Below are 5,358 nucleotides of genomic sequence, written 5' to 3'. Positions count from 1 at the left end.
GAGTTGTGTCACTTCAGAATAATTGGACTAAAAGATCATTGAAGGTCCATTCTAAGTGAAATATTCTATATTCTATATTCCATATTCTATATTCTATATTCCATATTCCATCTTCCATCTTCCATCTTCCATATTCTGTATTCTATATTCTATATTCTATATTCTATATCCTATTCTAAATAGAATAGCCATGTGTTCAACAGAGTTCACTTAAGGATTTTTCCCCCTGATTTGTATTCAGATAACAACATTTGAGGAAATGGAGCAAATGAACACCTTGGAGAAAAGTTGCAGAGGTAGGGGAAGCTGAAACACTTGTAGCTAGGTGTGAAAAAAAAAAAAAATTAAATCTTATTGTTCTGGTTTTCTACATGGTTCTCTATGGGTTGTGGTCTGAATTGTGCCCATTGCTTTGGTTTGGGAGCAAACCCAGCCCTGTCCCAGCATGAAGCAGGACCTACAGCCCCGTGCCTTTGCCGGACAGGGGAGGAGGCATCTGCTGGGGCTGCCCCGGCTCAGGCAGCTCCTGCCTGGGGCTGAGGGGCCGTTTCGGGATGAGTCAGAGGAGCTATAAAAGCCGAGCGTGGGCTGCCGGGGCTGTAGGCAAATGCACAGGTGCTTCTCACTCCTGGGCCCTTCCTGGAAACGTGCGGCGCTTTGCTTTGCATCCTCACCCTCGGTAGGTGCTCGCACCAATGCGGCTGTGCCTTTTGGAGCCCTCCTTGCCCAAGCCTGGTCCCAGCAAGGAAAACCAGCCTTGTTCCCAGCGGGATGCTGAGAGGGAGGTGCTGCTGCCCACCGCCGCTGGCCGGGTGAGGAGGACTTTGCTGCCGTGCTCCTGTCTCAGCCTCTCCTGCTTCGCTTAGCCCTCTGCTCGAAGGCTTGTATGATGCTGAGAAGCTGGTGCAGACCTGAGTTTGGCCCCAGTGTTGCAGCCAAAAAGGCCTGGTGTCGTGGGGGTTGGGGGCGCCTTGCAGTCTGGGCAGCGAGGGGATCGGGGTCCCCAGCAGAGATGGCTTTTCTCTCATCCTGCCTGGCTTCAGGTGTCCCGGAAATCCAAACGTTTGTATTTTCCTGTTGGAGGAAAGGGTATGTGGGTGTTTCACAATGGTTTTCTCTGAAAACTAGCTTTCGGTCTGTCCTCTCCCCTCAAGGGACGTGTTTATCATGCGGCTGAGATGAGCTGAGGGGACCTTTCTGCCTGTCTTCTGAAGTCAGAGGTGTTTGCAAGGGTTCACCATGATCATTGTGGTTCTGGAGCTCTTGGAGCCAAGGGAGTGTTTTCTGCCAGCCAAACTTCTTTTTTTCTATTTTTTTTTCTTTATAAACAACATTCCCCCCATACAATACATTAATAAACAAGCCAACTGTGGGGCAGGTCGAGATGCAGCTTTCAAGGGATGTTTGTTCCTTGTTTTCCTCAAACTAAGGAAAAAAATGAAGACTTTATATTTAGATTGTGGTGCAAACACTGAGATCCAACAGGGAAAAAAACTTTAACTCAACTCTTTTCAATGGGTTGATTCAAATTTTAACTCTTGTGAGGTTACCCTCTCTGTACAAGCACAAATAGGAAGGGGGATGTTTCTAAAAGAGTACAAACAATAATGAAACCTATCTGGCTGCTGTTGCCAATGTTAAAGACTATTTGACAGTAGAGGAAGTGTTAAATACTTCTAATAATCTGTAGTGTTGTCTTAATCATGCTCTTTTTTAAATTACCTGATCTCATTTGTACCCAGTAGATATTACTTCAAATGAAAACCCTGCATGTGAAAAATGGGAAGCTGCTTCTGTATGAAACACTTCAAGTTAATCAAGCTCAACTTTTGCACTTTTTGCCTTGTTACTATTCTTGGTATGTGACCTTAATGTTTCGTTAACACTTATTCTTTGTATTTATTGCACGTTGGCCTTTACAGTTGCTGTTAGGATGGAACTGCAACGGAAGTGTTAAAACCTGATTCTTGGGAACGCCGTGTGTTATTTCATTCCAGTAATACCACAAGCAGAAAGTGCTTTGGCAACGTGTGAGCCCGGGGTTTCTCTGCCTGTTTAGAGCTGGGGTTCTCACATGTATTAAATCGCACGTGCCCTTCTCCGGGTGCATGTGTGTGTGCTCCCCGACCCACCCGTGCCAGCCATGCCTCCTTCGTTGCCATCCTCCTTGGCTCCAAGCTCGGTATTTATGCTTGGAAGTAGTTGCAGAGGTGGGGAGGCAGCGACTGTAGGAGGGTTATCTTCTCCTGGGACTCAAGCCATGGTGTGTGCTCCCCCTGCGAGCTTGAGGACTGGAGCCCAGATGTCTTGGGGCAGGTTGGACACTGGAATTTGGTGACTTTAAATAAGGACTTCAACTCAGCAGTCATCACCAGACAAGAACACACAGTCTTTAATGGTTAAGAAGGATTTTGTCTCTAGAAAACAAGCACATGCGGTTTAGGACGTCCTAATATCACCCTGAAGTGCAGGTCTGCTGCTGCTGCGAGGGCACCCGGTCTTGTGAGATTCAGTCAGAGGTTCAGAATCACCAGGGAGATTTTCTGCAGCACCGCTGATTTACGGGGTTTCTTCTCTGTGCTTAACCTGGCAAGGAGAGAGGAGATGTAGGAAGTTTAAACTAACTTTCCAGGTTAATTAGAGCATTCTGCAGCCTCCTCTTCAGCCAGCCCCTTGTCTCCTTGCCCCATCCCAGCAGTCCAATACGACCCTGGCCGTGCCACAGCATCAGAGCTGTGGATGCATCTCTCAGGTGGGCACCAGATGATCGGGTACAGTGTGCTGCTCCCCGCAAGGCATTGCAACGCCTTTCGGCCTGATTCGGTGCTTTCATGGCCCTGAGCTCCCTTTCCCTGCCTGGTCAAGGCCATCTGCTGTGAAGGCAGAGGTGCAAACTTTTTGAATACACATCATCGGCCGCTGCTTTGCTCCTTTGCCTGGGAATTTGCAAGATCCTTCCAACCTCCCTTGCCCTCAGACCATCCCAAACTTGAGCTAAGGGAAGAGTGAAAACCACCTTTCTTGAGCACATTACTTAACTAAAAATTAGTTTAAATTTTTACTTGCTAAAAATAAATTTCCTTTTCTCCATATGTCCCAAGAATTCCTCTCGTCATCGCTCTTTACGTATAAGGGTAACTTTTTAATGCCATCAGTCGTGCTTTTTGCTTTCTGTTCTTGTCTGTTTAAATTCGACTCAACTCTTCTCTTACGAAGTCAAACAAGTTGACATGTGTTTATTCCTTCTCCTTCTCCCCTCCGACCCGTCCTCCTCCGTGGGATTGCAGCGCTTGGCTGGGAGCCGCAGCCTCGTCCCACGGTGCTCGGAGGCTGAGACTGTTATCGCAATTTGCTCTCTGCAGTTCAGCTTTGCGAAGATTTTTCCTCCATTCAGCCGAGTATGGAAGCTGCAAATGTATCTCCCTTTAGGTCACTGGCTACCATTTGAGGAGTAAATGCTGAAGAATAAGGGTTGCTAAGTATTCAGTTTCCGTTTTTTTTTTTTTTCTTCCTCCTGTTGCAATATAAAATCAAATTACATTTTTCCTGCCATAAAATAATCTATTAATTTTAAAGGCTTTTTCGTTCTTCTGTCAAAATAGTAATTTTGAAATAATCAGACTTCAAACATTTGATTCTTTTTTTTTTTCAGTTTCAGCGGGGGATGGATAGCCCTGGATATTGAAATAATACATGACCATCAGAAGCAGCGATTTTGAGCTGCTTCTCCCTGATGCATTCCAGGCCTTAGCAGCAAATATCAATACCATCAAATAAAATGTCATTCTTTCGTGACCCAACCACTTTTTTCTGGTGAACTTGCTGTGTGTTGGGGTGGAAAATAAACAGCTGTCATCCTGGCGGCAACGCAAGGGCATCAGACCTGCTTGCACCGCCCAGCAAACAGCATCTGTTGCAATGACTTTTAGTCACTGGGTCTGATGTGCCCTCAAACCTAGAAATGCAAGGCTCTTCAGCTAGTTCCCTAGGAGGTAGATCTTGCTTTTTCTCTATATTTATTGAATTTGTTCTCTGGCTGGGAAGCTGAATGAGTCTCTGGTTTTGTTTCACGACTTTGCAAATCTACAAGGGCTTGTGCTGAGCTGGACCAGCCGCCCAAGGGACACCAGCTCTAGCCAGGGAATACCAGGCTGTAATTTATTGCTGTCTTTACATTAATCATGTTTTAGGAGGGTTTCCAGCAAAGATACTTCCTTTTGGTTCAAGCTTGCGTATACTTGGAAGAAGTCTTCCCCTGTAAAGAAACAGCGTGTGCCTCTAGGGAGAAGAGTGAACGTGCACGGTGGTATTCACTAGGCAAACAGAATATTACAGAGTAAAAATGCATTACAGAGTAAAAAATCCTGCTTCAGTGTGAGCTTATCCTCCTTCTCAAATAAAGGAGATCAGAAATGTTACAGGAGTGGGCAGCAGACTTCTTAATATACTCCTAGAAGCCAGTGAGGTGACAACACAGCATATGCCTAAGCATCGAAGCACACTGTGGTTCAGATTTCATCATTTTCTCTGCACAGATACAAAAGTTGCACATATCCCTTACCTCAAACGACCTTTGCAGGAGGCTGAATCATTTGCATTTTGATGCACTGGCATTTTCTAAACCGAAGAGACATAAGAATTTTTATCACCTTCAACAACTGCGTTGCCAGGGGCAACGCGCATAAATCTGCTCGCCAGCATCAGTCTCAGCATGCAGCAGAGGGCGGTGTTTGTGTGTGAAAAATGCATATTTATACCAAAATTATAAAATCTTGTTTGAACCTTCGGCAAAATTCAGGGTCTGAGTTTTATTGCTTATTGCTAATAGCCATGGCAATGGTATCAATCCAAAGCACATGTGAATCTGTTTGTAAGTTCCATTGCATCTGACCGTGCGTTACTGGGAAAATGTTGGGCATGTGTTTTAACTCATACTGGATAATCCCTGTCCCAAAGGACTGAGATTTAAAAATATACCTCCTGTTGCATTGCTGCTGTCCTCCTCAATAACACAGCCCTCCCTGGCCCAGTGAGGCCAGCGGGCACGGTGGTACCTCGCCACCGCTGGATGCTCCTCACCCAGACGCTGCCTCCAGCCTGGGGAGGCAGTCAGAAGCCAGACGATTTGGTGCTACGTGTCTGGATTTAGGAGGAAACTCTCTGACAAATCAGACAAGAAAATGACATGTTGCAAGAAATAGTGAAGCCGCTGGTAGGCTGATGGCGTCCCCGTTTAACTTCTTAGCAGCTCGGCATTTCTTTTTTTTTTTTGGCTGGGCTTTTGTGAGAAGGCAAGGTGTCGTCCGGCCTCTCCCAGGGGAGGCTGGCAGGAGGGAGCACCCCGAGCACCCTGCAGAC

The 5,358-nt window shown here is 46.2% G+C and overlaps 1 long non-coding RNA gene across 1 annotated transcript; it reads left to right on the top strand.

The window, feature by feature from the left end:
• The first annotated feature begins 331 nt into the window (after window positions 1-331).
• LOC106045135 (uncharacterized) lies at window positions 332-3,773 on the top strand. The gene is made up of 3 exons (XR_001212628.3): window positions 332-812; window positions 1,746-1,858; window positions 3,653-3,773. It is a non-coding gene; the product is annotated as an uncharacterized lncRNA (long non-coding RNA).
• The last annotated feature ends 1,585 nt before the right edge of the window (window positions 3,774-5,358 follow it).

This window comes from Anser cygnoides, chromosome 24, assembly GCF_040182565.1.
Source record: "Anser cygnoides isolate HZ-2024a breed goose chromosome 24, Taihu_goose_T2T_genome, whole genome shotgun sequence".
Taxonomy (NCBI): Eukaryota; Metazoa; Chordata; class Aves; order Anseriformes; family Anatidae; genus Anser; species Anser cygnoides.
This window is presented reverse-complemented; position numbering and strand designations above follow the sequence as displayed.